Below are 16,155 nucleotides of genomic sequence, written 5' to 3' on the forward strand. Positions count from 1 at the left end.
TTGGGGGTGATGACAGTCTGACCTCATCCCCCCGTCCTTCTATAGGGGCCCCGCCCACCGACTCCCTGTGAGATGCTCTGAAAGGTCTGTGTGAGTCTCTACATTTCTGGCCCCAAAATGAAGGCCCAACAGGACAAGCGAGGGACGGGCCGCAAAAGATGCCGGCGGGGGATTTCATGATGATGTGGATGGGAGCGGCTTGAGTGTCTGTGACGCCAGCAGGATGCGGGTCGGCGCTGCCGCCCACCCCCCGCCCCCGTGACAGGTGCCCAGCTGGCGTCCAGGCCACAGCTGACTGGACTCTGCGGTCACCCCCCACATGCCCCAGCAGAACCCACGCTCTCCGGGGCATCCCCGCAGGACACGCGTGCCGCACGCAGGGCAGGAGGGGTGGGGGGGCTCACCGTCCCCTCACCACCAAACGTGGCCCTGGGTGCCACCCATGGGCCGCTGCCGTGCTCCTGCCGCCTGCCAGCTTCCGTGGGCAGGTCCTTGTGCAACCCGTGTCGTCCTCAGGGGCACAGGAAGCTCCTACGGACCCCCTGGCTTCCATCTCCCAGGGCAGAGTGGCCTGTGGTCCAGCCTTCCCTCCACGTTGGGCCTCAAGGCTTAGAGCCGTGTTCGTCTGACTGTTCTAGGTGGTTCTACAGACCCAAGACCTCCTGGTGGTCACAGCCGTGGGAGGAGGCAGAAGGAATGGGGCCAAGGAGCGTAAGCCCTGCGGCCCTCTGAGACCCTGCCTCTGCTAGTGCTCAGCGAGGGCAGGGGCAGGAAGGCCCACGGCCACCCCCGGCTGCTCCCTGCCCCGGGCCAAGGGACCAATCCGCCCGAGTCCATTCTGACGCCGCCGAGCTGTGTCCCCTAGACTTTGGGGGCCCCGTAGTTCAGGTCAGCCTCACCCCAGTTTGCCCGGAGAGGCCCCGGCTCGGATGTAGGCTTGTCCCGCCCTGATCCTAACAGACTCCCCCACTTTTTTTTTTTAATATTTATTTATTTATTTTTTATGATAGTTTTTTTTTGATATTTTGATATTTTTTGATATTATTTTTTATGATAGAGAGAGAGAGAGAGGCAGAGACACAGGCAGAGGGAGAAGCAGGTTCCATGCACCGGGAGCCTGATGTGGGACTCGATCCTGGGTCTCCAGGATCACACCCTGGGCCAAAGGCAGGCGCCAAACCGCTGCGCCACCCAGGGATCCCCAGACTCCCCCACTTTTACCCTCGGAGGTGTCCTGGTGCGGGGACGACATGGTGGAGTCACCCTGACTGTTGCCCACGGCAGACCTCAGGGCCCAGCCCCCGGGCATGTCGGAGCCCAAGAGGGGTCACAGTCAGGCTCCTGCCCCTGCAACGTGGTCTCACGTCCCCTGACCCACCCCGGCCCTCTGACAACCTCTGATACCTGCCCGGGGGCCCCGAACCCCCTCCCCTGTGTCCAGGCCGGGACTCAGCCTGCGAGGGGGTGACAAATCCCCGCGCCCCTGAGAGCGAGGACTGGCGCCCCTCCCGGACGCGGGCTCGCGTGGTCTGCGGGGCGGGCCGCTGGTCGAACCCCCGCGACTGAAACGGCCACCTGCCCGCCGTCGGATGCTCTGAAGGAATTTGTGTTAGAGAACATCGAGAAACCATTCTCATTTAGGGGATGAAAGACATAAAAGGAAAAAGGCCAAGTGGGCAAGGCCGGGAACCAAGTCGCTGATGAATTGGGGAGATTATAGGATTTATGGAGAAAAATGAAAGAATAAGAAATTTTCTTGAGTCTTTCGAAGGGGCAATTAATGGCCTATAGGATTTGATTTCAACTTTTGTTCGCTTTTTTCTTTCTCTTGGCTACTTTGTGGACAGATTCATCTTTGAAACGTCCGATGCTTGGCTTTCCAAGGTTCTTCGGCCAGAGACTCAAAGTGGAGAAGCGACCACTTCTTAAAAGAAATGCTAAAAAACAAAAAAAAAAAAAAAAAAAAAAGAAATGGTTTCCTTTTTATTTAACAAAGTAAACGGGGAGAAGAAGCATCTTTAATATTTGCAAAAGCCTCAAAAAAATTTCACCAGCTAGAGACACAAAAGGAAACGAGTCGTCAGGCCTGGGGAACCTCTCCTCGATTATGGGACGTTTTCAGATTTAAATCCTACATACCTGAGTTTTATCTGGTTGCAGATGTCCCAAACAATAGGGTTTCCGGTTTCTTCATGGATATTTTGTTTAATGTTCTTAAAGAAGTCTGGGACGGACTCTTGACACCCTGTCTTTTTGTCCAAAAAAAAAAAAAAAAAAAGTAAAAGTATTTTGTCTTTAACGTTTTTAAAAATCGCTCAAGTTACCAGAAACTGATATAACACTGTATGTTAATTATACTTGAATTGAAACAAGCTCTGATTCAATTTTAAAAAGGATTCCCATTATAGATCTCAAAAATTAACTGCTTTTTTTTGGATAACCACGTTGGCATCCCCCCACCCCCACCCCCCGGCTGCATAGCCTTGCTTTGCCTTTTTGTGAGCATAGGCAAGAAATGTTTTTTCTTGTAATTCTTTTGAAAGTGTTAATTCTGTCTTTAATACTGTCACTGGGCTTCTGTTGAATATATGTGTTTACCGCAGTTTTGTTTTGTTTTGTTTTGTTTTTTTAATTGGCCTAAACACCATTGTTTCTAGCTTATCTGCCTATTGTAGAGTCTTTGTGATGATTTTCTCTGGTCAAACCAAAGCAAACCAAAAATACACAACAAAACCATCCCTGTGGTTCTCAGGAGATACCTGAAGGCATTTCCTCCTGGTTTTTTTGTTTTTTTGTTTTTTTCTTTAAATATACCTATTTTCTTGAAACATACCTACACACATTTATATCATATATACACCTAATAGGTGCGTGTATATACGTCCGCATTTCATTTCCAACTCTGTTTCGAAGACACCTCAACCCCATCACGTCCATCTTAACTGAAAAATGAAAGAAATACTCGCACCTGCGCAGGAAATCGAAGCTTGAGTCCACAAGCCCCACCTTGTTTCCTTGATTGTAATTTTAAGAGAGAAGGCCATTTAATTAAAAAAAAATTCTTCTTTTCTCTCTTTTCTCCGCGGGCCCTGCCCCCACCCCTGCGATTGTCTCCTGGGCCCAGGAAGTTTATATGTCAACAGAAGCCGTAATCAGACCCCTGACCTCCCCTGGGCTTTCAACCCAGTGTTTCCACAGAGGGATTAACCCCAAATACCAACTTGCTCTCAGAGGCAAAATTGTTCCCGAGGCGGGCATCACCAAAGGGTTTTCTTCTCTGGGGCTTTCGCATTCACCCTGCAAATAAGGTCTCCTCAAAGGGAGGCTTAGAGGCCGCGCCGGGAGCAAATCGCCGGCAGGCTGAGCTCGGGGCTCGCCGGGCCTGTGGGTCCTCCTCTGCCAGCCGGTGGTCGTTGCCTAGACCCTCGGTGCCCGGGGCTGGGGGGGGTGTCGCCTGGTCAACCCGAGTGTGCCTGGGCAGGAGCTGCCGCCCAGGGTGGGCCTGGGCCGCGGGGGACCTGCCCGGGGCAGCCTGTGGGCAGAGCCCCCGGGAACGCAGGCCAGTCCTGGTGCATGGGTCGCCACCACAGGTACCAGGATGTCCCCGGGGTGGGGGGGGCAGGCCAGGCGTCGGGCCTGAGGCCCCAGCGGAGTCCCCGGGCCCCCGCGTGGACGGGACAGGGGCTCCCTCTCCCTCTCCCCTCAGCGCCTCGCCCAGACACAAAGCGTCTTTATCTTAGAGGCCCCAAAACCTCTCCCGTTATGGGGGGGCCGAGGAAGCCGCTTAGGGCCCCTGGCAGCCGTGGAAAGTGTGATGCCGCGGGGGCACCCAGACAGAAAATTAAAAATCTAATAAAGTCCTCAGTGTGGGGGCGCTGGCATCAGGACAGCTCTGCCTCTGCAGACACCTAATAAAGAGACATTCCGGGACGCTCCCGCACGAGGGGAGCCCGCGGTCCCGGAGCGCAGTGCCATGGAAACGTCGCAGTCACTCGCCCCGCCTGGGGAGGGGGGGCCAGCCCTCTCCCCTCGGCTCCCTCGCCAGGAAGATGACAGGGTGCCTGGGACCTAAGGGAAGACAGCGGGGGAGGGAGGGGGCGGAGGGGCCGATCCAGGAGCCCGGGTGCAAAGCTCACCCTCCTGGGCCCAATGAGCAGGGGGCCTAGGCCTGAGGGGACGCGACGGTCACCTGGGAGTCACCTCGGGGCGCCGCACTGGCCCTGGGAGGGTCCGTCTACAGGCAGCAGGGGAAGGGGCTGGGGGGCCGACTGTTGTCTCACAAGCCAGCTCCCCCACCGCAGGTGAGCTCGTTGGGGACCCGAGATTCTCGGGGTGTCGAGGGAGACCTTGGGTTTAAGGGACACTATTTTCACTCCCGAGTCGGGTTGTGTGTACCTGAAGGGGAAGATGGTGAGCGCTGGCCGCGCGGGGAGCTGGTGGCCGCCGCTGGGAGCTGGTGGCCGCAGGCTTGTCACAGGGGCAAGGCCAGCGGAGCAGCCTCCATGGGACGGGCCAAGTGGGACAAGCCAGGCAGGGTCACATAATGCCGCGTGATCTCACTCATCTCTGGAACCTTCAGGCCTCAAACTCCCAGCGACCAAGAGCAGATTCCTGGCTGCGGGGGGGACGAGCGGAAAAACCCAGGGAGGGAAGATGTGAACAGAAAGCGCTGGCTCGTCCGGGGCTGGGGGCTCGGGGACAGCGGGGACGGCGGGGCCGCGTGGGGGGCCTCGAGGGGTCCCGCACCGGCTCCCCGGGCCTCCTCGTGGTGCCCCCTGCGGGTGCCTCTGACCCTGGGCCCGGCCTCCGGGGGCGTCGGGTGGGAAGCCACCTCCGCGGCCCTTCCCCTGCCCCTGCCCCTGCCCCTGCCCCTTCCCCTGCCCCTGCCCCTGCCCCTGCCCCTTCCCCGCAGTGGCTCCCCGGGCTTGGAAGTTGGCCTCCTGCCTCCCTGTGTCACAAACACTGTTTTTCTTCTGGCTTTTCATGCAGTTGTGGCTTGGCACGGACCGAGCGGCGGCCCCGGGTGTGATGCAGGGGAGGCTGCTGGTTATGCAAGTCAATGGAATATGGGCTTTGAACTTCTTAAATCCAGAAACTCTCTCTTGGTCTTTTCTGTTACTTGGGGATTTTTTTTTTCTTTAAAAAAAAAAAATAAAGAGAGAGAGAGAGAGAAAGAGAGGTTTTCTCCTATGAGAATGGCGTCACCCTTAAGAAAACCGCGGCCACCAGGGGTAGGCATGGGCTGGCTCCCGGCGGGTAAAGCTCTCTGAGGCAACCTGGGAAGTTCTGATTTATTCTGGAAGGATCCAGACCGGCGCTTCTCAAATTTCAAAGAGCCTCAGGATCCCTTGAGGGGCTTGTTAAATCCAGGTCTGATTTCATCCGGTGGGGCAGGGCCTGGGTTTCTGCATTTCCAGCGAGCTCTCGGGAGCTGCTGCCGCGACTGCTGGCCCGTGGCCCATCCTCCAGGCCCTCCCTGGGCTCCTGCAAAAAACCCCGGGTGGCACAGCCCGGGGCTACCGCAGCCAGGCCCTCCTTAGGGGGCTCTGCGGGGCTCCAGGTCCAGCCGAAGCCCAGAATAAACCCCAAGGGCAACAGCTGACGTGGAGAGCCCTGTCCCTCGGGAAGGTCAGTGTGCCTGCTGGCTGAGAATCAGTCTCATGCAGGTTTTTCCTTTTGCCTCTTGACACTTGAGTAGGTTTTTCCCCCCCCCTCTCTGTTTCCAGCATTAGGAGAAGAAAAATTGGACAGTGGGGTGAGGAAGAACAATGCATCCATTAGAAAGCTGCATATAGGATTTAAGGAGCCCCATCCTCTGGCTCATTGCATCATATTCCTTAGCAAGTCTAGAGCAAGAGTTTCAGCTAAATAAAGAAATGTAAATCATTTAATGCACCTTTCTTAATTGAGCCGCACGCCAGGGGCACCTTCCTAATGGCATTATGGCACCAATTACCTCATTAGGAGAGAAGAGCTGCTTTTATGACAGGTTTTAGAAATTAAACCAGCCAAGGGATGTCCTTCAGGAGGACCCGTTCTGGGCTGAGCTGAGCAATGAGCGGGGCCCGGAAGGGCACACAAGGGCCTGGGGACCCAAGGCTGGAGGATGACCCCTGCCCAGTTTGACCCCAGGCCGGAGGACAAGATCTGGATTCACTCATCACGTGTTCACTGCTCATGAATGTAAACCTCAGTGGCCCCCCTGCTTTGGAGGAACTTGGGTTCTAGGGCCCCACCCTGAGATCCTGACCCAGGAGCCAAACCCCACTTGTAATAAGGTCCCTGGGCGGGAAGCTGGCAGATGCTATCTCTTTTGTAGAAATTGTAGAGCGGGTCCCAGCGACTTCACCCAAAACCCAGGTGGGTGTACGCAGTTTCCGCATCCTCTGGGGCTTTCATCCTTCCAAAGGACACGTAAGACCAGGAACACAGCCATTTCTCCCGCTCCCTCCCTGCCTGTCCGGCATCCCTCGGTTGGCCGGGGTGGTCGTGGCGCAGGGCAAACTGGGCGCGACTATTAGTCTGGATGCTTGCTTGCTGTGCGACATCGGGCAGGTCACTGTGCCCTCGGGGCCACGGTTTCTTCAACTCAAAAACGGGAATGGCCAAGTGGGAATCGTAAATCGCGTGGACACGTTATTGATCAAGACGCCGACGGTCTTTTGGCAGCTGAGTTGTCCTCTCTGAAAAGGGGGGATGTTGCACTCAAGGATTTGGTGAGTCTGAGTAGCAAGCGGGCTGCTCTTTCTAGTAGCTTTACATGTTTTCCTTCCCTGTGGTAACAAGAACTTGAACGTCCAGATTTTTATGTAAATATTGAATTTATAGCAATGGTTTTGTAGAGAGTTCCAGTTTCCTGGGTTGATGATTAATGTGGTTTTCTCGGAGTGCGTTATGTCTTCCCCTTCTAGTCCTATTAACTGCACGAAGGTGAAAGGCTGTTGCTGCTTTTCCGTCGTCGATCGACATGGAGCGGGGAGCAGATGCAATCTGGGTTACCCCACAGGGCGGAGGAAGCACAGCTGCCGATAGATGTGTAGGGAGGCAAAATTTGGCTTCAAAATGGAGATTTCCTGATAACTGGAACCACTTCCCTGATCCAAAACCTTCGTGGGCCTTACGTTGCTATGACGTCATGCACAGAATTCTCTGCCGGGTTTCCCAGGTCTCCATCATCCGGCTTCTGTGGGCTTTGCTAATCCTGCATCTTCCCCACCAGTAACCCAAATCATGGTTTTAATTGACTTTGGTGAGAGTCCCTCTCCAATCCACATTTCCAGCCAGATCCTGTTCTACGTTTCCCACAGCCTCCGAAGCACCTCCAACGGCCTATCTTATGGTTATAGCACATTCGAAATGTGCTCGTGTCCACCTGTTCAACTTTCCCTTAACCTTGCTCCTCTCCAATCTCCCTCGTTTCTGTTTGTGGAAGCAGGATCCAGCCCTAGGAACCAAAACTCCTTGTTCTATCATCCGATCTTTTACGAGGACTCGTTGCTTTTTGAAGCATCTCAGAGTTTTAACAGTTACGAGAAATCTTTTCCAGGTCTTTTTTATTTTTTTTATTTATGATAGTCACAGAGAGAGAGAGAGAGGCAGAGACACAGGCAGAGAGAGAAGCAGGCTCCATGCACCGGGAGCCCGATGTGGGATTTGATCCCAGGTCTCCAGGATCACGCCCTGGGCCAAAGGCAGACGCCAAACCGCTGCGCCACCCAGGGATCCCTCTTTTCCAGGTCTCATAGCCCACACCATTTCTTCTTCCTCTAAACCAGCAATGGAAACTTCTCTAGACCTTATGGCTCTGGAGTTTTGCTAAATCTCCCACGTAGAGAGTGACCTCTCTCTCTCATATGTCTCTGCATCTGCAGCACATAGGCAGGTGGGGTTTATAGACAACGTAGGCCAAGTGTAAATGTGCGTGCGTGATGCCAAAGAAGCTTGCGCGTGGCCTGCTTTCATTAAGGAAATACAGCTTCTAGAATGAGCAAAGTTCTAGTCCTGAAGTCCTGATCAACTCTACGCTGAGTGCAACACACCTCAGGTGCTTCCTAAGTCAGGGTCGTATTATTATTGACGCATATTTCCTTTCTGAGCAAAGGCATGATCTTCGAGTTTCCTGTTACTATTGCATTTTTATCAATTTTCCTCTGGATCTCTAGGAATTCTTATTTATTTTTGTTTTGTATAACGTGGCATAAGAAGGTTCGTGACAATTACGTTTTCTTTCTGAGTTGCTCACTTTGTCAGTATTTATCTAAATTTCACTGTTCTACTTGGATGGAAAAATTGTGATCCTGATTTCTTTTTGATGGTGTGTTTATATGAATGATGTGTTTGCCAGCTTATCCTTCCTTCGTCTGATACTTTCCTTTGTTTGCTCTAGGTGAATAGCATATTGGTAGGTTTAGTTTTTCAAATATAGGAGTTTAAGCCATTTATATTTATTGTCAAGGTTACTATGTGAGTTTTTACTTTAGTCAGGTTGCTTATGATTTCGTTTTTTTAAACTACTTTGTGCTCTTTTCTTAAATTTTTTTTTTTTTTTGCTATGTTTGTTTTTCCTTTTTTTCTGTAATAGAGACTGTATGGGTCCTATTTTAAAATTCTATTTGAATTGCTTTGATAATTTAAAACATATCTGAGGGAAACTATACTTTTCTAATTACTGATTTTTTTTTAAAAAAAATGCTACCTATCAACGGTCTCCTACGTCAGGTTAAGAAACAAACACACTGTTACTTTCCTCTTCTACCCTATTTCACTCAGTTTCTTATTTTATTTATTTAATCTGGGATTCTGGATCTAAGTATTGCTTTTTTTTTTCTTAGCATATTGTTTTATAAAAATTTTCAAACTACAGAAAAGTTGGAAGAATTCTAGTGAACACTCATATACAGCATCTCATTTCCACTATTGCTGTTCTACTTTGCTTGCTTTATCGTGTATCTATCCATTCAGCCCATCTTTTTTAAAAAAAAATGCATTTGGAAGTAAGTTGAAGATGTCACTGTACATCCCCCTAAATCTTCAGTGCAAATATCATTAAGCAGAGTTTAATTGCTTGCAGTTTTTCCCCCTTTGAGGTGAAATTTATGAATAATAAAAGGCACAAAACTTAAGTGTGTATTTGTTGATTTTTTTTAATGTATTTATTCATGAAAGCCACAGAGAGAGAGAGGCAGAGACACAGGCAGAGGGAGAAGCAGGCTCCATGCAGAGAGCCCGACGCGGGACTCGATCCCAGGACCCCGGGTTCACACCCTGAGCCGAAGGCAGCGCTCAACCACTGAGCCACCCAGGGGCCCTCCTACATTTCCTGTAAACATGAATGACAACTTGGATGAGTTCAGAATTCTTGACTGCTAACTTTTATACTCAAAACTATATGTATGTCACTATTGTCATCCCATGTTAGTTATAGGACTAAGCAGGCTAGCTCCTGCTTTTTATTTTTTTTCTTGCCTGGATAATTGTGAAATTCTTCTGTTGTTCCTGGACTTGAATATATCTCATAGTTGAAGTCTTTGAGGTAATTTTGTGGGTACTCAGTGAGGTCTTTTTATCTGCAAATATGCATGTTTTACTCAGTTATGGTAGAGGTTGGTTGTGGTTCCCCCAATCCATAATCTCCTTACGTATATAATTCTTGATTTTCATATGGACACATGGCTGCTTGGAATAAAAACTATATTTCCCAGACTCTTTTAATTTTGGTGTTGCATTTCTGTCACAGGAGGCTGATGGATCCTTATGGATAGATGAGCTCAGGAAAGTTTTCTTCTTTTATATTTTTGGTTATTTTGTTTGTTTTATTTATTCTGATTCTGTTCTGTGTCTCTTTCTTTCCCCAGGAACATCTCTGATCTGTGCTTTCTGTATTAGATGTTCTTTAGGTATGACAATTTTTCTCTCATTATTTCAATCCTCCTGTCTTTTTCTTCCTCATTCCATGGCAGTTCTTCAAATTTCTTTACCACTGACTTTGACTTCTTGCCGTGCCCATTCTCTTCTTTAATGCTTTAAAAAGAGTTTTTGAGTGGTGCCTGAATGACTCAGTCAGTTAAACATCTTCTTTCTGCCCAGGTCATGAGCCCAGGGTCCTGGGATCTAGCCCTGTGCCAGGCTCCCTGCTCAGTGGGGAGTCTACTTCTCCTTCTCCTGCTGCTTGCCCTCCTGCTTGTACTCTCTTGCTTTCTCTCTCTCTTAAATAAATAAAAATGTTTAGATCTTATTATTTTTTAAAGATTTTATTTATTTATTTGAGAGAGAGAGAGAGAGAGCAAACAACAGATAGTGACAGAGAGCATGAGCAGGAAGGAGAGGGAGAAGCAGGCTCCCCGCTGAGTAGGGAGGCTGACCCCAGTCTCCATCCCAGGACCCTGGGATCATGACCTGAGCTGAAGGCAGATGTTTAACGGACAGAACCACCCAAGTGCCTCTTCTTTATTGCTTTTAATGAAAATTTTAATTAGCTATGGTTTTTTTTAAGTGTCTTTTATGCTGTTGTAAATTTTGCCTCCTCTGGGCCAGCACCTTTGTCATTAGTGCCTCTGACCCTTAAAAATTCACAATTGCAAGGGGACCAGTCATGCACCATGCAGGGTGGGGATCTCATAGTGTCCTTGCCATTTACTTCTTATAAGCACTGCTGTTTCTCAGGAGGTGAGATTGTGAGGTGCCCCTTCACCTGGACCCACCTGGACCATGTTGGACAGGACGGCACCACACTTTTCACCACATGGAAGGCATATTGTCCTGTACTTATACTCCCTTTCCCTAAAGTTTTTTCTTCTATATTCCTCTCTGGGTTGTTTCAGTGAGGACCTAGTGGAAGAAGTTAAACAGTTAACTCTAATGCTTCTTCACCCAGGAATTTGTAAAAGATATCTTTTAAAGTTTATCATATTGTGGGAGTGTATATTGTAGCCTAGACATTTGTTAAAAACAGCCCTTGGGGTGCCTGGGTGGCTCAGTCGCTTAAGGATCTGCCTTTGGTTCAGGTCATGATCCTGGGGTCTTGGGATCGAGCCCCATGTTGGGCTCCCTGCTTAGCAGAGAGTCTGCTTCTCTCTCTTCCTCTGCTGTCCCTGCTTGTGCTCTCTCTCTCTCTCTCTGTCTCTCTCTCATTGTCTCTCAAATAAATACATAAAATCTTAAAAAAAAAAATCCCAAACAAACAAAAAAAAGCTCAGCCCTTGTCTTTGTGGCAGAGAGGCAGAGAGTGAAGAGCACAGGACTTAGAGTCAGCACATGTATGCATGGGCCCAGACTCAGTTACCTATACGCCATATGGTCCTGGTCATATCCTCTTCGGTTTGCTCATCTGTACAATGAGATTGGGTTGAATGAGATCAAGTATTTGAAAGCATTTTTAAGTTCTTAAAAGCTAGAAAAATGTCAGAAATGGTAGTCTTTCTTCTGGTGTTCTTTCTCTTTTTGCATCTCATAGGCTGGTATTCAGTAAGTCCTTGTTGGTCAGTTATTTGGAATGAATGTCCAGAATATGGTGACAAGGGCCTAAGGAGGCAAACAAGAGTGAGAGAATAATTGAACACAGTCTTCTGCCTGTTTTGATATTTATGTATGTACGCTTTCTTTGAGCCTCTCCTGTTTTCTGCCTAGAAAGTGCTGGATTTTAGCAACCACCTTCATACCTTCTTTCTGGTCCCTCCTTCTAACCTTCACTCTCTGTTCCCCCAACATTCAAAATGTATTGTAAAAAGGTGTTCTTCTAAAGACTTTTTTAAATAAATGCAATTATCTACAGCTCAGTATCACTTTTAACGTTGTCCCGTGATACTTTCTGGAGGCTGCAAAATATATTTAATTTCCAAACATTCTTGGAAGTCATCCAGTAAATGCAGGCAGGGAGGGAATGGCCAGGGTACAGTGTGCTGGGGGATCGTACCATGAGTTGGCTAGTCTCATTTATTATAGGCAATCCAGCAGGTGCGTAAATAACTCCTACTGGGAGGTTTTCCGCTCAGCTTCCCAAAATGGCTCTGTTTCAACATCCAGCGGTGACGCTGTATTCTCAGAATTGGATTAGCTAAGCACTGGGCAAGGTAAAATCTACTAGAATGATCCAAAGGAAAGGTTTGCTTCTCCATCAACAGCATTCGCATGAAACAGGCTTTTGTGCATTAAAAATGGTAGGATTCATCAGCTAGTTGAAAAATACAGTTGTTTGAAGTTCTTTGAAATGTACAGATAGACACTTCATGTTAGAGAGTTCCATCCTCTACGTGTGGTTTCTGAGTGCTCACTGCATGTATGACCCTGTGCTGGGTGCTAGAGAGGATAAAGACATGAGTGAGACCACACCTTGGCTTTGGGGGTTCACACGCTGGTTGGGAGACAGAGGCAAATATATCATCTTATCACAGGACAGATTTGAGAAATCAGAAATGCAAGCAAAATGCTGTGGAATTAGAAAGAAAAGCTTGGAGGTGCCTCCTGGTAGGAGGGGAATTCAAAGCAGGCATCCTTGCATCCGTTTATTGCGCAATTATTGAATGCCAAGCTGGTTTTATGGACTGTACCATGAACACATAGAGGGTCAGTTTTAGTCGTTTAATCATTTACAAAGAATAAAGTTCAACAGGCAGAAAGGGGAAGGGAGGGCATCACAGAGGGCAGGAGTAGAGTTGAGGCCTTGAAGCCCTTGAGGCCTTGGCAAAGCCCAAGGAACGGGGAGGCGTCAGGCGTGGCTCTGAGCTGGGGGAAGGGTATGGGGGTGGGGGTGGGGGTGGGGGGTGGAGTGAAGGGGAGGCAGAAACGTAGATCAGAGCAAAATTTTGGAGGGCTCTGAATGCCCAGTAGAGGAGCGGTGAATTTTACTCTTAAATCCCATTTTCATAAATGGAGTTATTCTCAGTTTGCCAGGACTGTTCCCTTTGAGGTGTGGCAGTCGGAAGTCCACTGACTTGGAATCAGACCAATATTTGAATCTGAGCTATTGTCCTTCATCAGTCACGTAACCTTTCATCTGTGAAAACGGGGTTTGTTCAGATTAAGTGAGAAGAGACAGGGGCAGGCAGCAGGGACGTTGCCCACCTCAGTAAAGGCTGCCTGCTTCTCCTTCCCTGCCTCCCTCTCCCTCTCCCTCTTCTCCTCTCCTCTTCCCACAGGAGGGCTTTGATGAAGAAGACATTTCATTAACATCACTGAGTCTCCAGCTTGGTTGCTAAGTTTTTTTCTCAACTTTATCCCAGTGGTTCTCAAACCTGAGTGAGCTTCAGCATCCTCTGGAGGACTTGTTAAAACACAGGTTGTTGGGCCCTGCCCCAGAATTTCTGATTGAGCAGGTCCAGGGTGGAGCCAGACACTTTTCTTTTTTCTTTTCTTTTCTTTTCTTTCTTTTCTTTTCTTTTCTTCTTTTTTCTTTTCTTTTCTTTTCTTTTCTTTTCTTTCTTTTCTTTTCTTTTTTCTTTTCTTTTCTTTTCTTTCTTTTTTCTTTTCTTTTCTTTTCTTTCTTTTCTTTTCTTTCTTTTCTTTTTTTATTTTCTTTCCTTTTCTTTCTTTTCTTTTTTCTTTTCTTTCTTTTTTCTTTTCTTTTCTTTCTTTTTTCTTTTCTTTCTTTTCTTTTTTCTTTTCTTTCCTTTTTCTTTTCTTTCCTTGCTTCCTTCCTTCCTTTCTTTTTTTTTTTTTAGAGAGAGAGTGGTGCGCGTGCTTGTGTGCATGAGCAGGGAGTGAGGGGCAGAGGGAGAGGGAGAGAACCCCAAGAAGACTACACTGAGCATAGAGCAGAATACGGGGCTCAATACCAACACCCGAGCCAAACCCAAGAGTTGGATGCTGAACCAGCTGAGCCACCCAGGTGCATTCCTACCAAGTTTCCAGGTGCTGCTGATGCTGTTACACCTTGAGGAGCTCGGCTTTATCTGCTTTACCATGAGGCAGACTCTATTGGGTGCTCGTCCACCTGCCCCCTTCCTCCCTGCTGAGTTGATCTGTTGTCACAAAGAGACTCTTGGCTGTGTCTCTACCTCAGTGCCAGGAGATGTAGGATGACAGGGCTCCATCAGTCATGGAAACGCAAACGCCAGCTCCTTTGGCCACTGACTAACCTGAAGGTGGGCCGGTGCCCCACAGCGTCCAGAGATGCAAGGACGAATGGGCCGAGAAAGACTCACAAGGAGAAGGGCGTCCGCCCGTTGCCTGTTCTTCCCGAATGTGCACACGTGGGGAAGCTCCAGGAGTCACCTTGTGACCAAGAGAAGACGAGCCCCGTGAGGCAGAGAACTGGCATGGCAACGATGTCAAGACAGAAATACAGAAAGGACCTGGGTGACCTAAGGCGTCACCGCGGTTCATGCCTCGCGCTGCCCACCGGACTCATTCTTCTGTGGGAGAAAGACACTCTTGCTCGTTGAACGCACCGCAACGATTTGTTGTTACTTGCAGCCAGACACACTCTTAACTGATACAACCTACTACCATCCTGTGACATTGGGGGTCAAGGTGATGTCGACCTCATATGATTGAGAAGACGCCGAGGCTCAGAAAAATGCAGATCACCTCTAGCGGGATGGCTTAGATTCCCACTCACGCTTCCTGGTTACACGTCGGTGGCTTCCCCAGAGGCCTATAGCGCCAACCGTCCTGACTACATCTTCTGACTAATACACGTGTTCTTCTGTTATCCCTTCTATTAAGGAGGAAGGAACTGAGAAGCCCCTGTGTGCCCTGAGCCCTCCCCGGACCTCTGCTGTCGGCCGCCTGGCTTCTGATTGTCATCACGAATTATTCGGCCGACTCATTCAGCCCACACTTACCGAGCGGAGTTCATCCGGGTTGGCACCGACTCACGGCTTGGCGCTTCGGAGAAGGTAGAGATTATTAAGCACAGGACTCTGTCAGCGGGGTTCAGCACGTGGAAATAAAATGTGCACAGAGAGGTGAACTATATACAACACGGCAAGCAAGTGCGACGGGAAAAGAGCGGATAGGAAAGCAAAGGGGAGACAGGACGCAGAAGGCCGTGCGTGGGATGTCCCGTACCCTGGCTCGCTAGAGGTCTGGGGGATCTGGGCTGGACCGAGTCAGTGGCTGCGGGATAAGATACGGAGGAAACTTTTAACTCTGTGCTTGAGGGGCCAACGAACCCACCTCGGGGAGGGGGGCTTCTCAGGCAGGTCAAACCCCGTCCTGATGGCATGGGTGACCCCCAGCGCCGGATTTGTTGGGATCAACGGCTCGGGTGAAGTGCTCTGCACCTTTGCAGGGACGGGGTGAGCATGTCCTCCCGGGGGACGGACGGAGCACCGCCGAGTTGTCAGGCGCGTCCGTGGCCGGGTGCCTGCACACCCCCCACTCAGGGAGCTGGAGAGATGCGTTTCCACGGTGCTGCCTCTTGGGTGACAGCACAGGGGGACCCGAGGGGGCCCAGGGGCGGGGACCGCACAGCGAGAGCTCTCCAGCCCCGGCGACCGTCCCGACGACGCGCGACGTGCTCCCCGCCCGAGTTACGAGCAGCTGAGTTGAATTAAAAAACAGTCCCTCCTTTGCCGCGACCCGGCCTGCCAAATTCTCAGCTGGCGTGAGTTTTTATAGCTCCGTTATAAACCCCAAAAAGTGAGGCGTATAATGGAAACAGTGACATAACTCGAGCTCCTAGGAGCGGCTTGTGCCGCCCTAATTACCCTTACGTTCCCTGGCCCCGGCCTGGCGCTCCCCTCCCGCGGCCGCCCGTCCTGAGCGTCCAGCGGCCGGAGGTCTGCTGGGAATAATGGGACAGTGTCTGCTGCTGGGAAGCCCCCTGTTCCATACGTAGCGCCCCTCCCTCTCCCCTTCCTTCCCTTGTTCTCCCCCCGCACCGCCTCCCCCAGCAACGCCCTCCCCCCAAAAAAGGCAGAACAGTTCAGTTGGTTGTAAAAATTAATGAGTTCAGATACAGACTTGCCTTATTCCGGTCCAGCTGCGTAACCAGGGCGATTCCGACCAGCATCCTAGACGCTGACATCAGCTCCACACCCCGGTACAATGCTGCTCTGTTTGATCTCAGAAACACATCAGGCTCCTGGGCTTTATGCATCCTGCTTCCTCCCCACGGGGACTCATTCCTTACCCACCGGGAGAGCTCCTCCCGGCTGCTCTCCCCGGGGCCGCCCGTTCCAGGCGCGGCCACCGCAGCTGACTCGGCTCCTACCA

General features: G+C 50.2%; 1 long non-coding RNA gene across 1 annotated transcript; it reads right to left on the reverse strand.

Annotated features, from left to right (window-relative positions):
• Positions 1-1,058: 1,058 nt before the first annotated feature.
• Positions 1,059-15,195, reverse strand: LOC140613757 (uncharacterized). The gene is made up of 3 exons (XR_012014603.1): positions 14,781-15,195; positions 2,140-2,249; positions 1,059-1,937 (listed from the first exon to the last, which is right to left on the reverse strand). It is a non-coding gene; the product is annotated as an uncharacterized lncRNA (long non-coding RNA).
• Positions 15,196-16,155: the final 960 nt, after the last annotated feature.

Source organism: Canis lupus, chromosome 22 (genome assembly GCF_048164855.1).
Source record: "Canis lupus baileyi chromosome 22, mCanLup2.hap1, whole genome shotgun sequence".
NCBI classification, from domain to species: domain Eukaryota; kingdom Metazoa; phylum Chordata; class Mammalia; order Carnivora; family Canidae; genus Canis; species Canis lupus.